A 19,006-nucleotide genomic window follows, 5' to 3' on the forward strand; every position below is an offset into this window, starting at 1 on the left:
TCCATTTACCACTAGCAACACGCGGTGTCCTGATGTAGAGCAAATCACCGTTAGATATCATCTGCCGCCGACAGTACTGCTGGGTAGCTGAGTAGTAATAGTGGTTGCATCGTAGCCAGAGGTCGCTGGTTCGATCCTTAAGAAAGCATAAGGCTTTTGACGTATGGTCCTAGCTACAAAACATCTATGGTCTTAGCCAATAAAAGCTACACAAGACATTTCACTCCATTCTACACTCATTTCAGGTTAAAAGCATTATTTTTTTCCGTATTTTAATATAAATGAGTATGATGAGTTTATCCTATTTGTGGTACAAATGGACACCCATTACCATCGGTAATGGATATCAGGTGAAGTTGCAATTTGCAGACAATATCTCAAGTCTCTACATGCATCACTTTAGGCAGTGATGATAACACATCTGTTGCGCTATATACCAAGACTCCACTGTGGGGTCTTGTATACACCCATGATACTAGAACAATTAACAATTTCCAGATCATCCTATGTGTGGTAAAATTAGAATATATCGTATGATTTTACAGCTTTTAACCTAGAAAGTACTCTAAATCAACCTGGAGACGGAAATTTCAAGGTATACAAGCAATGTTTGGTATTGACTCTGCTAAGTCGGCTCATCCATTTATTCTAGGAACGAGATCTATTTAGTTTTCTAAACACGGGTATTGTGGTAGAAAGTTACTTGCCTACTTTGTAATTGGGTTTATCCCTCCACTCCATGGAAGTGGTTGAGCGAAAATAGGTAATGTTAGGTCAGACTACAGAGAATAGACCAATTGAAAATTGTCTATTCCTATTGTCTGTGGTCAGACGCACTTAAGCACTTGAAACTGTGATAACCTGTCCCATTCATTGATGTATAATAAGTCCCTGTTGAGTATTACACATCGATGGTCCCATTTAGCTAACTTTGGAGGGCATTCGCGGAATCATACTGGTCTAGGCGCCATGGTGAAGGCCATTTTGCTTTAGTTTTCCAAATGTTATTGATGATAGGCATTTTCTTGTATTATTTCGAATGCGCAGGATGCATGTTTGAGTATTTATTATTTATTCGGTCACAAAGTATCCAAAACGGTATAGGCTATTTATACTTTGTAAATTTTATCTTACTCTTTTAAGTAAATCATCGTCCTTAGTTCAACCCTGTTATAGGTGTTATGGTGGGTATATGTTTTAGGTGAATATGAATGCAAAGTTGATTCAATGAAATTATATGTAATAATAAGTACTAGTGTACCTGTTGCTCGAATTCGAGCAATTACGAAGTATATTACAGACGTTATTTTAAAACTAATAACAGTCATAATTTCAGATGACTTTAAAAGATTCGACTAAATTGTTATGGAAGTACTCACGATGTACATAACAGTTCGATATAATCAACATTTCTTGTAAACATTTCAAAGGCTGATATTGTTTTTGGTGTTCTCCACAAATGTTTTCCACTCATAGTCGCATTAGGTTGTCCATAATAACGATTATAAATAAAAAATAAAAAAAACTCATTATTTCTATTTCTTCTACTTGGCGGTGTTCTATGACTCTCCATGTTTCCATAGTTTGCAAATCGGCTCTTTCAATGATTACTAAGAAATGCAGCACGTGTTAATTCAGTTTTCTTTTAAGTATATCAAATTGTCCATGCTTTCTCGCTTTTTTCCATTGTAATATTTACACCAGTTCAAATTCAAATAGTAAATATTTCATTTCAACCAAGTCTTTGTAGCACACGTTTCCTCCTCCCTCAGATGATTATTATTATTCAGGACTACCAATCTAGCCAAAGACCGAAGAAAAGTAACATCTGGGTTAGTTTTTGGTCCATCAAAGAGCAAACTTATATATATGTGTGGATTTTCTCAGGATCCTCCCAGCGGCTTTCCACACGTACCGACGTTTAATGAATTATGATTAGTTTGGCTCCTGATGAAAAGTGAAATACAGTAGTTTGACCGTGCTGAAGTAGATATACTTTTTTTATTTCAGGAGAGCCAAAAAACTGTGTAGACATGGTTTTGTTCCGATATAAACTGCATTGGATAAGACCTTTTTTATAGAATACAGTACAATTAAAATTAAAAATTTTTTACATGGGATATGGTTGTTGAAATAAAATTATTCAGAATCAGACGCAGATTTAAAATACGAAAGCAGTGGTACCAATAACTCAAATTTGATTTTTTGAGAACAAGACACGTTTTGGAACTATACGACTCCTGTTTAGCCTTGAAAATTAATTAATTTTAAGTTATAAAGTCTTTAGAAATTTATACCAATGTCTGTTATAAATAATTATGACGTTTTAAATCGAATATAATTTATTTTAGAGTGCATACATTTTTCCAGCCTTGCCAATGGCCACAAATTAAGATGACGAGCCACTGAATGTTATCGATAACTACTTAACACGCGAATAACTTAGGAGAAAGTGAAAGTGCTACAAATTGTCCATGATGAAAACGCGATCACAAATCTTTGCTCGTCTCTCTGCACTAATTTCATCGGACACGACAGAGAGAATTCTCTTGGTCAGTTTATGCTTACAAAACAACTCCAATTGTTCTTGGTTCTGACAAGTCATTCGTTTCCAACTATGCACTCCGTCAGTTCGTCCTACATTCCACAATATTACGTTCGTTTTAGTATTTCTGGCTATACTGGCTCGCAAAACACGAACAACTGTCAGTTGTATATGCAAATTTGATAACTTTAAATACAGTACCTACCCCTGCCACAGCAAACATGCAGACTAAGCGAATTTCCATTTAACTGGCTGGATTTCTACTAAAATATTTCCTAAAAATTGTCAGATTTATTTCCTATCTAAATAATATTAATTTTAGTGGGTACTTAGGTCTGCCGCTACAGGGAAGATATTGTGGGTGTTTTTTTTATTGCAATGTTGATGGCTTAGTATGAAATAAACAAAATTTCCGAAATTTAGTACAAATATATCCATAAACAAGCAAACTACAACAGTTTATTTATTCTCCAATAACATAGGAATTTTAAAATTTCGATTTTTTTTACTGATACAAGAGTGAAAGATTGAAGTCGAACATTGTAAATTGTTGTAGTTTGCTTGTTTGAGGATATATTTTGATAAAACTTGGTGAATTTTATTATTTAATACTATTAATATTTTACACAAAAATAATCACTTTGTTAGCATCCCTGTAGCAGCAAAACCCTATTTTAACATTATGCCGAACCTATCGCTTAATTATGCTATGTATTTTTTGCATTCAAATAGTTCAGCTCTTTTGCCACTTAAAAAAATGTGTCCAATACATACTCGAGGACTACAGAAGATATGCAAAAGTTGCCAAATTCGTGCTCGTGAGAGCTTGGAACTACAGTACTTTGAGAAACAAATTACCAGTAGTGGTTTGAGAAGACTCTTGGAATGTGAGAAGTTTCAGCGGCGGCGGCGGCGGTGGTGGCGTAGTTTTCATCTCAATTTTCTTGGTCTTGTGGTTAGCCGTCAATTAAGCTCAGTCATCCGTAGCCGACCGCTAGTTCAGTGGCCGCTACACCGTTGTTGTGAAATATACTCTTTTGGGAAGAGGTGTAGGTGGTGATTAATTGATTTTATTTCCTTTAATTTGTATCGCAACTTTTTCATACACAGATACACATGTCTGTTTTAAATGTGTGTGGGGTGAAATCTACGTGTTATGGTTGCCCGCAAGGGACGGATCCTTGAACAAGATACCAGTTTGACCAGATGGAAAACAAATATTTCTATCGTCCTTGCTCTGTGTTTGAAGTGTTATTGTTGAAGTATAGCTGAGTCAATAGAATAATTTAAATAACCGTCATGGGTAAAAGAATTAGTCGGTTTGTCTCGTCTCAGTTCTGGCCATGGTTGACTAGTGGCGTGAAGCGAGGAACTGCAATCTGTCCTTGACTGGTATTTGAAGCGGATAGTCAGATGTGTTACATTACACAGATTAATGATGTAACATGTGTTACATTATAATGGCCTGTCGGCATCATGCATTCTTCGGTCATCCCAACCTTCAAATACTGCTTTCCTGGATACGGTAACATGACCTTAAGGAGGACATGGCAATGATTCAAGGAATTCAAAATTTTGCATTTTGGTTTTCTATCGAATCCTTAAACCCTTTCATGTATTTTACTGCTGCAAAGTTACACCAAGTGTGATAGCATGCGCAGAGAGCTGACCTGATGCGTCATCTTCAAAGTTCTCAATCTAAGAAAGCCTCCAACCCAGGCCTTCCTCAACAAGAAGATCAAGTTCAGGTAACAGTCTTTGCAGGACTCGCTCCGCAGGCTTCACTTTCCTATAGTCAGGCTTTTAAGTTTGAAGAAAGAAGTAAGTTTAAATGCGTCCAATTCCACCGATAAGGGAAATGACCTGCGAGATAGCCAGAACTCAAACTTGGTAGTAATAAGTCAGTACTCAGATATCTATTGTCATCCTAGTTCAAAAATCTTCTTTAAGTATAGAGTCGACACATCAGCATAAAGTTTGGATGGTATAAAATTCGTCAATTTAATAACCGTCGTCATGGTGGATAACCTAAAACGGAAAGCCTACTCAATAAACGATTATTGTGCTGTGTTGACCGAACCAAAGGCAAAGAGTCACTCCCTTATTTGATACTCCTTAGTGTTCCTTAGTCTTTGACCTTTAGTATCCAATAGTCAATGCTTTGACCGAGCAAACCCAACACTATCCACTGCTAGGTTGAAGCCAACATGTTTTATTTTATGTAAAACTATTTTAATACTGAGATGGGAGTAATAGACAAAGAGAGATACTTCCGAATAAACGAATTAACTCATAAGTTAAGTTTTAATTATTGTTTTCAGGCTAGTAGAGTTTTCTGCTGAGGGAGGGTTGAGTATGTACTGTAGTTGTATCATAGAGGCAGCGTGGGCTAGTATGAACTCGATTGACCTAGGTGAAAGGTCTGTAAACGGTGACGCAAGGCATCTTCAGTAGACACGCTTCCACCAATACAACACGGTTTGGTCTAACATAAAGTAAAATTAAGTAACATAAACACCCTGCACAAGCACAATGTTTAATTGTGGTTCTTATAACCCTCAAAGACACTAAACAGTTGCAGGTCTACATTGTCTACGGTGATTTTACCAAGCGGAATGTACAAAGTACTTTTCTCAAATCTCCAGTAAAAATGAATTATTAAAACTCGATTCATGCGTACATTTAACTACGAGTTGTTGTATTTTTCAAATATGGAACTGTTTTTGTAATCGGGAACAATTTATCAATAAAACCGCGTAGACTGTCCCGGGAGACCATACACTTCATGTTGACCTCTATGGAAACGTTTAAATGACAAATGCCGATGGTCATCCCCATAAGCTGGACGCTAGATGGACCGGACGGAGTTCCGGATCTGTAGTCAGCTGCCGGAAGCTGAGCTCCGACAATCACTGTCACTGCCACCTGGATAACATCGGCATATGTACACACATGAACATTGCCACAGCCCACAGCCTCATGTATCCTGACTAGCACATCATTTAACTTACGAACAGATACAACAAAACTCAGTAGCTGGACTTCACTGGTGTACAGTTGTTTTAGGATAGTAGGATAGTACCATAGATAAAAGGAGTATATAGACGTGTCTACTGTCTACTCATTCGTTGACTATGTCTATGCACTCCTCAATTGACTATTACTCTCTCTACTGTAGGCTACTTATAATCAGTGTGCGTCTGTGCGAATCGGCTGCAAATCTCACTTCAACGCTTTTCACATCGTGAAATTGCAGAATTGCTGTTTTATTGTAAAATTATCGGATTTAAAATGCATATCGTATAGGCCTATGTTGGAATAAACACATATTAAGTCACACAACATTTGTTTAGGCTACAAGATGATTTTTCACATTAAAACTGCAAGAAACATTGTCTTTATATGTGTAAACTAGCTGATCTGAATTGTACACGGTTTTAACTGACTACCTACTGAATTCCCGTACGTAGGACGGGCTAACACCTCGTCTATACGCTATATTAATATGCAAGCATATGTTTCTTTAAAACCTTTTTTCCCAGATCGTGTGCATCGCAGGGAAAATCTACGCATAGCCTACTGTTAGAAAGATATTTTTTGTAGACGTGCAGAATCCCTTTAAAAATTAAATAGACTCAAAAATAAGCACAAAAAATGAATTTAAAATCACTCACCGACAATCACTGTCACTGCCACCTGGATAACATCGGTGTATGTACACACATGAACATTTGCCACAGCCCACAGCCTCATGTATCCTGACTAGCACATCATTTAACTTACGAACAGATACAACAAAACTCAGTAGCTGGACTTCACTGGTGTACAGTTGTTTTAGGATAGTACCATAGATAAAAGGAGTATAGACGTGTCGACTGTCTACTCCTTTAATCTATGAGTACGGTCAGAGCAATGAAGTTAACAAAGTTAAGTTGCACGGTGGACCTGTGTTATTTGAATGCCCACAGTAGTCATTGAGCTTAGGCCTACTACTGTATCAATGAATTGGTCCTAACCAAGTGTTTGGCTTTACACGAGCATAAATTCCGCATTTGTGGAAAGGGAAATCCCCTTAAAACACCCGTCTCGTAGTCGGATATAGCTCGTTCGCTATCTCCTCCACTTACAAAGATATTTTCTTTCACGTAGCCCAAATTTCATCAAAATTGAATCATTTTAAAACGAGCTTGTGCAAACATACAGAGATACTTGTTTTTGGCTCTCCCGGTCCTAGATATAGTAACCACGTGAACCACGGCAATAGCCATTTACCGTGGGGGAAATCGCCTAAAACCCATAGCACACCTAATGTAAGTTAAAGCTCGTCTCGCGTGTGCAGTGTGCACGGCTGGCGAGTGGCGGATGTCAGACAATGTCTACACGCGCACCTGGCCCAGCACGCGTGTATTGTACACCTGGCGACACGCTTCGCTTCGTCCCCTTTGTACTCACCGTCACTCCCAATTCGGAATTTTTTTAATGCCGCAGTGAACATTAGGGAGTATATGCCATTCCAGACTATGCTTTTATCTGTGCTCTGGCTTGGGGTTCCTGACAATTTCATTTCTGGTTTAGGCAAGAAGACCTTTCCTAAATATATTTAATAAGTATGGTGATTTATGATTTTCTTAAGTACTATCTCTAGAAATTCTGTATCTGTTTTTCGAAAAAAAAACCAGACCACTGTTGTGCTTTCCTTCAAGTGCTATGGATAAAAATTGTATAACGCTGTTGCAGCAAATCTGCAAGGGAATGACCAGTTGCTTTAGCTGAGTTGAGTAAATGAGTTGCTGGTTTGATGGGCGGTTATAGTGGTCACCTGTATATCTATTAAAATGTTTGAATTAACACTGGGTTTAATGTTTCCCCGCTCTTGAGGAAGGGGCCCTCGTCGGTTTTAATTTCTAGCTCAGTGGTTTTAAGTTTTAAGAAAAGTCATCAGCTTTTTCATGATTCAAATTTAGAAGCAGTTAATAAATGGTCATGGCTAAAGAACCAGCCGATCTTAGTAAAAAACTAAGCTATAGACTCGTCCATTCTTCAGCCATCTTACATTCAAGTATGCGCCCTGCTGTCTCTCGTAATACATAAATCTAATCTAATTGTACGCCGGAATAACGCGCTAGTTGCTCAACTTGTGACGTTGCAACTCCTCTGTTCCCGCTTGGTGACATACTTCAGGTTCTGCACAATGCAGGCGATCATCACATTACTGCAGCCATTGTAGCGGCGCTGGTTTAACTACGTTCCGCTAAATTAAACTCACCACTCACGTAACACTTTAGAAGTTAGAATTTTAACGAGGAAGTGGAATTATCTAGATAGGAAAGGAATATTACGTATCTTTGTAAGCAACGAGTGGATCGGTCATCCGTAATAGTACAGATAATTGTACTGTAGTTTCCTTTTTTTTAGATAAGTTTCCCCATGCTGTTGACAAATCACGTGACGTCTTACATTCAATTATCAATTATCAATTCAGTGGCCCAACGTAAATATTCTGCAGCTTCGACAATATTTTCATGTCTTGATAATTATAAATGCTTTGGATTCTTTCCCGATATTGTAGCACACATTGCATCCACATGAGCATAAGACGGCTTGCAGTAATGTTTATCATGAAGGCATCGGCATAGCTATTGCGTTTATAGTGTGACCATGACAGGTCAAACTGGAGATGATGGATTGTCAGTAGCAAACAGTATTGTTGTTATGGCTCAAACATGACGGGATGAATTGAAATGCAGTAGGATAGGAATACTGATTCACACTACAGTATTTTGGTATAGGTAGGCCTACGGTATCTTTTTATAAAATCTTTCAGGTGATCTATGTTGAACATTAGACAATTGCAATTTTCTAGCATTTAACCATAGATAAAACTATGTTTTATCTATGATTTAACTAACCAGCACTTTCCAATGATAAGAAAGACGCACCCGTGAATGCACATTTTGTGAGATGCATTTGATGTTAGCAAAAAGCCACATGATCAATAACATCTGGGCCTAGTTAGTAACCAACTTTCTTTTGAAAACACAAACGCTTTTACGCTATACTATAAACTTATACGATTTTCTCAAGGAAACTGGCAACGTTTTTTTTTTTTCAGAAATTGTTAGTTTAGGAAAAGTATATTTCTCAAATATACAGTTCAAGACCAAAATAATACCATAAAAATCAATTAATTTTCATGGCCTGATCCAACGAATCTCCTCTGTTCGGCAACAATGGAGGAATTGAGAAAACGGAAGTGTCGTTTCAAGCCGGCCATTGGCTTCAGTGGATGACAATACAAGGCAGTGGTGCGACGACGACGTCAGACGCAGACGTGATCAAGTAGGTCACAGACAGGCCACTAAACGTCAAACGAGACTTGTGGTTGTGCATTGAATATATACACTATATAGGGTATTTATATTCAATGACTTGTGTCAGTGTCCAGTAGTCTGTGATATTGTCCGTCTGTCCTTCTACTCTAAACTGTATAATAGGCATCTGCCAGTTCTGCCTGCATACTAATCTGGACTTAATTAATTCTAATTCATGCATTAATACGTACGCAAAGGAAGTCATACATGCCTCTGGTCCGTTCATATCTATTTCTAATGGTGATATAAAGAGGAATAATTAATTCATATAGGTAGCTTTCGCAATACATGGTATGGTATGTATAAAAGTGTCTTCAAGCCCCTTGTGGGGAAATTGGTGTAGGTCTATGTTGTATAGTGTTTGCATTTGGGCTTTGGAGCTGGTTTATAAAATTTGGCAGATGTTAAAGAGATTAAGATTAAACAAATTGAACTCACATTACTTTAAAAAAGATTGATGAAATAAATGCGATTTTAAGATTATTTTTGACTAGCCAGAGCCCGTTATTGTGGTTAAATACAAAAACGGTCTCTAGTAAAAAATGATGGTCAAGATATCCATACACCAACTCACGATGTTGGTGTTTTTGGCCTCTAGGGACCTCAAAACGAAAAGTAAATCGGTCCCGGGTCCTGGTCTTACCATGAGTACTTCGGTAATAGCTTAGGGCCTATTCCCGATATGGGAAAATTGGCTAACAACTATAAATTTGGAGGCTGCTTGGCTTCTTTGCAAATAACTTTTAAATGGTGAAAATCAATGAAAAATGGAAATCGACTAAAGTGGAAGGTAATATTCTGAAAGAGAATACAATTTCATACAAATTTATATTATGCATTTCTTGAAAATATTCAAAAAAGGCAGAAAGGCAGCCGAAAGTTGCATGCTAATAAAAAATGAGGAAACCCCTGTTAGTTTTCAAATCATTTCTTATGTAAAACGTGTCATTTTTATCTTCCACCATAAATCATAACAAAAAGAAACTTTCATAATTATTTGCAAATTTACACGAACTAAGCTTTCCAACGGCCCATTAATAATTAATAAAATATAATAAAAAATCAATATAAAAAATTCATAAAATTGGTCCAGTTAGATTTCTTTTTTTCTAGTAACTTAGATTTGTTTTTAGTAGATTTACTTTTTTTAAACTGAATTATGGGTATAAAGTAGATGTTTAATATTTGGCAAAATACCTCACGAGTTTTGTTAGTGCGGTGTGGTGGACAATTAGGCCTGATCACAGAATGTCTCACTCTTCACTCTTTATTTTGTGGTCTGAAGAAGGCACCAGGAGTCAGGACCAGAGATCGGAGGTTTGGATCCTGTCTCTGGCAGGTCTTTTGTGCAACCACACTATAAATACATTGTATCTCCCCTCAATATTTTGTCATGCAAATCATCATAAATTAACCTTCAAAGCTGATGAACAGTGCTTGAAATTAGTTGAGAAAATGTTTGGAATATTAGTATGTAATTTGTGCCTCTGATCTAGAATTTTGCTAATCTTTACCCACTCCTAACTTGTTTTAGTTTTTTAAAATTTACTTATAAAAAATTGCAAATTTGGATCAATGTACAATCACTGGGACTCGAAGGGGTTAATGTGTCAAGTTAACCAATTCTGTCACTGACACAGATGTTTCGGAGTTGGAGATGAGGATATGTGACAAGGTTACATAATCGCTGCAGCTGCACAGTTCCTGTCCCTGTCCCTGATAGTTGCTACATTGTATGTGTCTGTGGGAAATAGTCACCATTCTGTGAACCACCATCATCATCCTCACAAGGTCCTAAACCTAAGCAATATCTCGTTGTGGCTATTTTACTTTAAAGAGTACTGAAAATTTCTTTGAACATGAAGTAGATGGAGGTAATTAACAAAAAGTTCTTTGAAAGCTAATGCAATTAATTATTGAACAGGACACTTTCACCATCAAACTGTTTACTCATTCGATCCATTGTTATATTCAGTTATTTAAAAATACCTCCGCCGCAGCAAACCTGCAGACTAAGCGAATTTCAACTCGTCTGATTACATTTTTACTAAAATATTTCCATAAATAAGACATATTATTCTCTATTTAAATAACATTAGATTTAACGAGTGCTTAGGTTTGCTGCTACAGGGAAGGTAAAAAGTGTTTTTTGACCATACGTCAATAGTATAGGATGAAATCAATAAATTTGCCAAATTTTATCAATACCCATAAACAAGTAAACTACAACAATTTTCATTTTCTCCATAAGAATAACATGGGAATTTTTAATTACACTATTTTTGAATTTTCTCAGTGACCGTTAGGCATACAACAGCGCTTCAATATACTAAATTATTTCTTTTTTTAAGCTCTACAAAACGGTTTGGAAAGAAATCGCAAAATGTTTTGTTTTTAGGTTCAAAAATGGGAAAAACACATTTTTACCCCATAAAACCCCCCATAAACCCCCGTTCCCATGGTCCGATTATGCTGGATCGCGAACTCGTTCGAATAAACGTAGGTTTACACGTTTGTACCAAATTTCATCAAAATCGGATCATTTTTGCTCGAGTTATCGCGCTAACGGACACATATATATATATATATAAATATATATATAAATATATATATAAATATATATATATATATGAATTTGAACGGATGGTGTTTTTGGCCTCTAGGGACCTCAAAATGAAAAATTAAATCGGTCTCGGGTCCAGGTCTTACCATGAGTACTACGGTAATAGCTTATTCCCTATATGGGAAATTCGCTAAAAGGTACAAAAAACAAAAAGAATAATAGTAAACTATAAGTTGTCCTCTGTATAAATTGGTTAGAAACATAGGCATACCCTTAAAGGATCCCTAAATATTATATGTATGTATGGCTAAATTTTACTGTTAATACTTTATACTTTAGAGTCAATTTAATGTACCCAACCTTTATATCATAATGTTTTAATGTAATTATTTTAAAAAACAATTATATTATGAGTTGTTATTTTGTAGTAGAAATATTTTCTGAATTAATTCAAAACGAATAATACATGAGTTTTAGTGACCAACATTTAAAAGAAGTGTAAATCCACCTAGTTTAAGCAGTCTGTTTACTGAATGAACAATGTGGACAGTCAGACATTCACTCGCTAACAAGATTCACACTTGCAGGTCTTCATTCTCACTTCACTGGCATTTCATGCTGCTACGAAGGTCTGGGACAAGTTACAAGTAGATTCTTGATTATCCTACCTATACCGTCTGAAACAAGTTCAGATAAGCGGAAAGTTTTGATAGCATAAAAAATCGTTTAAAAAACTGTGAGGCATATTAAAAATCATTATGTTAGTTCTCTCCACTATAAAACACATTCAAGGCTTTATATTATGTTTGTTAATTCTCCTTTGCCTTAGAACAAGACATTATTTTTGATGTTTTGATGTTAGCCATTATCACAAATAGCATAAAAATAGCCAACTCCAGAAAAACTCTATAGCTGTTACAAGCCTAGTGGTTAGAACTTGGACTTAATAATAAATAATAAAGGAGGATCAAGTTTAATAATTGATCCCTGGCATATATAAAAAAAACCTTTCCTTGCAAAAACGTGAGTGTTTTCAGTGGGGTCTGCACGGGTTCCCAAATTTCCAGGGGTCAATCGAGATTTTTTTTACCTAAACATGATCGCAAGAGTTTTGTTTGTTGGAGAAGGCTCAGGACTCTGACCAGACTCGAAACTCAAGGTTTATTCTGTAGCCTTATAATCACCAAACCTTCTGGGTGTCAGGGGAGCGACCCTCGTGCACTCGTATTACACATTATATTTTTCCTACAGTTATTATAAAGCATAGAAATAATTTAGTCTTTCAAACACTAAACAGCATGTTTTAGGTTAGGATAAATCCAAGCTTTAACTAAATGGGAAACACTGCAACAGCTGATCATAATCTTAGTATCTTTAAGTGTTGCCAACCCATTTCCAAGGTGAATTACGTGAATAATAAAAGCACTCTGTTTTGTATAGTTTGGTTGTAGTACTGGTGTGTGACAAAGTAAAAAACTGTGCGACAAAGTAAAAGTGTGTGGCAAAGTTTAAGTGTGCGGCAAAGTAAGTAAATGCAGAAATTAGCAGCTTTATGTACTATAATAAGTGCAAAGAAGCCCACTTTCTCGGGTGAATGTAGGAAAATAACTATTTCTACCATCTGAATCCATGTTTCTAAGACTAATATAATAAAAGTACTAATTTCCTTCCTTTTTCCTTTGTATTATATGCGATTGACAAAATTGCAGTGAAAAACATTTATAAAAATAACACTATGAACTTCCAAAGTCTACTGCAAAAGTCTAAGGCAAAGCTTCTACTTTGATGCCGCAAGGGTTTTTTAAGAGATAATGACAAACTGTATTTAAATGTAATCCATACAGCCAATGTATTTTTTAAAGAGCATGTGTAAGCAATACATTTTTTTAACTTGGTTAAATTATTTTCTTTATTACTTACCTCGTTACCTGTTACTGATTTCTTTAGACTACAAATAAACTGATCCAGTAATAAATAGAAGAAAGCGCAATCTTATTTTTGTGTGAAATATAGGACTGGTCCCCCTTGCTAGCACAATATAAAGCGATCCTTGTCCACTATGCCACATCTTCATTGTGGTTGCAGCTAGAGACAAAAATAAAAACATGCAGTTTTGAGGAGGTGATGAACTCTAAGGAGTAATTTATCAGCGCTCTTAAAACTCAGAGAGTATGGCTATGTGTATAGCTAAGTCAGATGCAGGAGCCTAAAGCCTATGGTATTTATCTTCTGAGCACTGACAGGCAAAGCACCCAATTTCACAGTACAGGTTGTAGAATTACACTAAATGATATTCAAAATATAAAAGAACCATTTTATTGAATTCTTAAACACATCAAACTAAGCAGAATATTTACTAACAAACTTAATAATAATAAATCAGCTGATGTATTAATTACTTATACATTTAACGATCTAACACTTTTCCCCTCTTTCTTTTTACACGGATTCAACAGCTCCCATTCTTTGTCTCATCTGGTCCGCATGTTTCCTTTTTATAACACCTCCACAAAGTACATCATATGAGTACAGTCCATTTTTATTTTTCACCATTCCAGCTGACCAACCATTCCCATGTTCATTCTTAATCCACACATCTTCTCCTTCTTCAAAAGTTCGAACTTTTTTGTTGTCCCTCCCTTGTTCTTTCCAAAGCTTCATCTCCATCTTTTTCCTAAGATTAGGTTTCATATTGTCAAAAATTGTTGGAAGTCTACGACCGAGAAACAATTCTGCCGGAGCCCTACCAGTTGTTTTCTGAGGCGAGTTTCTGTAGCTAAAAAGAACATTTTGAAGAGCTAGCATTCCATCTCCAACATCCTGCTTTGTTGTGTAGAACCGTCTTTTCAAAGTACGAATTAGTCTTTCCACAAGTCCATTACTTTTAGGATGGTAAGGAGTTGTTTTTATGTGGTTGATAGAATTTTTCTCAAAAAATGTTTCCATTTCCTTTGATACAAATTGAGGTCCATTGTCTGTCACAATTTCACTTGGTATTCCATATCGACTAAACCAAGATCTCAATCGTTGAATGATTGTTGAAGAGTTTGTTGTCTTGAGACAGTCCACTTTGACAAAGCATCAATACCTACCAACCACATAGATCCGTTAACTGGCCCTGCCAGATCAATGTGTACCCTTTCCCAAACTTTATCAGGTACATTCCAAGGATATAATGGTACTTCTTCCACATTATCTCGATTCTCTTGACAAGATGTGCACCTCTTTATATAAACTTCGATATCTTTATCCATGTTGGGCCACCATACATAGTGTCGTGCTACAGACCTCATAGCACAGAAAATGTACTACTATAACCCAGAATGCCAACCGCATGGTAAAAAGCATTAAGCGGTTTGAGAGAGCTTTGCCTGTCAATCCGTAGGCAGCGCCACCAGCGTTGCTATGCTATTGCATGGCAACGCTGGTGGCGCTGCCTACGGTTTGACAGGCAAAGCTCTCTCAAACCGCTTAATGCTTTTTACCATGCGGTTGGCATTCTGGGTATAGTAGTACGTTTTCTGTGCTCATAGATACAATACCAGGATGTCCTGTGTGCAGTATCTTTAGAACATCAGTTCTCATGCATTCTGGAACTACAATTCTTCCAAACCACAATAATATGTCATCTTCAACACTCAATTCATCTTTCCTCTGTTTGTATGACTTCAACATTTCAGGAACAACAGGGGGCCATGTATTTCTCAATACAAAGTTTTTTGCCATTTTAATTGCTTTATCTGTAAATTAATTTTGTTTCAAGAGGTCATAAGACATGATAGAGTTAACCTTATCAACATTCAAAAAACCAATGTGAGCCTCCTCAGGTTGATCTTCTTCAATCGGAAGTCTTGATAGAACATCAGCACACACATTATCTTCTCCTTTTCTGTACTCTATGTCATAGTTGTATTGATTCAACTGGAGAGCCCACCTCAGAATATTTTGCTCAGTCTTTCACAAAATCAAAACTATCAATCAAAATCAATCATCGACCTAAATCAATCTGTAAAACTGCTGGGAATTCACATAGACTCAAAGCTCACATGGAATGACCATGTTGTAAATTTGTGTAAAAAACTCTCAAGGGTCAATTGTTTGTTTTGGAAACTGAGCTCCATAATCTCTACTGACTATCTGAGGACTGCCTATTTCAGACTCTTTCAGTCTCATATTGCTTATGGTCTCATACTTTGGGGACACTCTGCAAATGTCTCAGATGCCCTGATTCTTCAAAAAAAATTAATTAGAACCATTTGTCAAGCCAGGCCTGGAGATCATAGTAGATGTCTTTTTAAACAATTGAAGATTCCTACAATTATTAACAAATCTAAATTCTTTTTTTATTAGACGTGAGGTACACAATCACAATACCAGGAATAAAAACAAACTTGAAATCCCGCAACATAGGTTAACAAAGTTTGGAAATTCTTACATGGTAAATTGTGTTAAATTTTTTAATAAGCTTCCCGATAATGCTCACACCACTCCTCTTAAAGGCTTCAAAACCAAGATGTATCAATGGCTTCTAGACAATCCATTCTTTACTATTAATGAGTTTATGGCCACCAACATAGATAATATATTTTAAGTTTTCAAATTAATGATAAGCATTAACTTTTGTTTGTTTGGATGAGGTTTACCAATTTTATTAATTTAATGTTTATGAAGCTGTTGTTTGGGTACTACTACTACTAGTAGGCTGGAGTTGCAACTTTGGTTTTAATTTAAATATATTTAGATATTATTGATGATTATTATCGATATTATTGATATTATTTGATGTTATTGACTGTATATATTTATGTTGACCATGCCCATCTCATGTAAAAATGATCAACGGCAATAAATATCTTATGTCTTATGTCTTATGTCTCACTAAACGGCTATTTACAACTTTTGGGAGATCTCGCATATTTCCAAATATCCGTTGTAGAGGTTTGTGGTCGGTTACTAAAGTAAACTTCCGACCATATACATATTGATGAAATTTCCTGAGTCCAAACATAATAGCTAGCGCTTCTCTGTCGATATTTGAATATTGTTTTTCAGCGGGCAGTAGTGTACGACTGGCAAAAGCAATTGGTCTTTCTAGTCCATCTTCATATCTGTGCATTAGTACACTTCCCAATCCATTTTCTGATGCATCACAGACCATTACCAATGGTCTCATTTCTTTGTATGGCACTACTGTGTCTTTACTTGATAGAATTTCTTTTCCCTCTTCTTGTTCGGACCATTTCCATTGTGATTTAGTCCCAGTCAGCTTATGGAGATCACTGCAAATGGCATGAAGTCCCGGAATAAATCGTTCATAGTAGTTAATAGAACCTAAAAATGATCGGAGTTCCTTGGCATTAGTAGGTGACCGTGCTTCTCGAATGGCTTTTATTTTTTCTTAAGTAGGATGTATTCCATTCCGGTCGATTGTATGTCCCAAGTAAGTCACTGACTCTTCAAAAAATTTGCATTTACTAGACTTTGCTTTTATACCAGCTTCTTTCATTCGTTTCAAAACCTCTCTCAAATTTCGTAAATGCTCGTTCTTATTCCTTCCAGTTATTATAATATCGTCCAGAAGAACTCCAACCTGTGGTATCCCAGCTAAGAGTCTTTCCATATATCTTTGGAAAATACCTGGACTAGATGATATCCCAAAAGGTAAACGTTTGTATTTATAGTAACCACTATGCGTTGCTATTACTAAATACTTTCGGTGTTCTTCTGCAACCTCCATTTGTAGGTATGCATCTCGTAGGTCTACCTTGGAAAACTCTTGTCCGCCTGCAACTTTGTTTGTTAGTTCCTCAAATGTCGGAATAATTGCATTTTCTGGGACCAAATTTTGATTCAAAGTGACTCGGAAATCTCCACAAATTCTTATTGAACCATCATTCTTCTCTACATTAACTGTTGGTGTAGCCCAGGGAATAGGTGTAGCAGCAGGATCTACCTCTTCAATGATATCTTCATTTACAAGTCTTGTAAGTTCATTCTCAATTCGTTTTTTCAAGGGAAACGGAACCCTGCGCGCTGAAAAATGTTGAGGGTTTGCATCTTCTCGAACGTGAATTCGTGCTTTATAACCCTTGATTTTCCCATGCCCTTCAGAGAACACATCTTCAAATTCTTTTAGTACTTCCTTAACCCTCACATCATCCATCTTATATTGATTATGATTCTGCTTACATTTTACTTTACTAATAGTAACATCAGGAGAGGGAGGTTCATATTAAAGGCTAATATCCATGGTAAACCAAACAGCGGTTTCTATTTTCCATTTACTACTGCTACTTTTAATCTACGTGTCTCATCACCTAATGAAACATTGACATAACATTCACCAAGTATATCTAAAATATTGTTTCCATAAGCCACGTATTTTGAATTAGTCTTATCAAGTCTTGGTGAACCAATTTTCTCCCAAAGAGGCTTACCTATCATTGAGGCCCAAGCTCCAGAGTCAAATTCCATGTTTGTAGCTACCTTATTTAACTTTAAATGAATACGTGCTTTACAAATATGTCTTCTTTCCTTTTTAACATCGTTTATCCTCATGTCATGTGAGTCCGATTCAGATTCTTCAACTTCTGACTTTTCATGCAAATTATTCACTCTTTTTTGTCGACATACCTTTGCAAAATGTCCTATTTTTTTACAATTCAAACACTTTTGTTGATAGGCTGGACATTTACCAAATTCATGCTTTGTTCCACATCTACTACATGGATGATTTGTCTTTTCATTGTATTTCACTTCTATCTTAAACTCCTTATTGTGTCTTCTTACTTGTGATACTTCCAACTCTTTATCATTATTCTTGAATATCTCATGACGAGCTCTCTCCATTGAAGTGGCCAGTTCAAAAACATCTTCAGATGTTAACTTGTCACCATTTTCTTTTACACCATCAGGCCATCATTGTCTAATTTCTACTTCAAACTCTGGAAAATTTATACCTCCAGCAAATCTATCTCTTATTCTTTCATCAAACTTGTTCTCATACTTACAAAAATCTGCTAAATTTTTCAAACGTATTACAAATTCTGAAAGACTTTCACTGTTTTCTCTGATACTTTTTTCAAATTCCATTCTAGCTGAAAATATAGTTTTACTAGCTTTGTATACTGACCTGAAACCATTAACTAGTTCTGCCCACGTAGCCTGATGTACTTTTAAAGGCAGCAGAAAGTTTGAAACTTTTCTTAATGGTGCAGGACCCACATAGGCAAGCAAAAGATCCCTTCGAGCATCCTCTGCTCTCTGAGAATCTTCTCCCAATCCTTTTACCTTGCATAACAATAGAAAATGTGCTTCATAATCATCCCACCTACTAGACTCATCATAGCTTTGACATTTGAACTTCTCTATCTTTGATTGTAATGCGTCTTCTTTAGTTTCATACTTATCTTCTTCATTGAAATAACTATTTCTTCTTTTGGTTCGTTTACTCATCGTCGCCAATGTAGAATTACACTAAATAATATTCAAAATATAAAAGAACCATTTTATTGAATTCTTAAACAC

The 19,006-nt window shown here is 36.2% G+C and overlaps 1 protein-coding gene across 1 annotated transcript in view; it reads left to right on the plus strand.

Annotated features, from left to right (window-relative positions):
* The window catches only part of LOC128994383 (PDZ domain-containing protein GIPC3-like), a 52,862-nt gene that overhangs the window by 17,591 nt on the left and 16,265 nt on the right, over positions 1–19,006 (plus strand). The gene's annotated exons all lie outside the window — the stretch shown is intronic.

Source organism: Macrosteles quadrilineatus, unplaced genomic scaffold (assembly GCF_028750875.1).
Source record: "Macrosteles quadrilineatus isolate MER2022 unplaced genomic scaffold, UCM_ALF_1.0 Scaffold_5__1_contigs__length_97177068, whole genome shotgun sequence".
Taxonomy (NCBI): Eukaryota; Metazoa; Arthropoda; class Insecta; order Hemiptera; family Cicadellidae; genus Macrosteles; species Macrosteles quadrilineatus.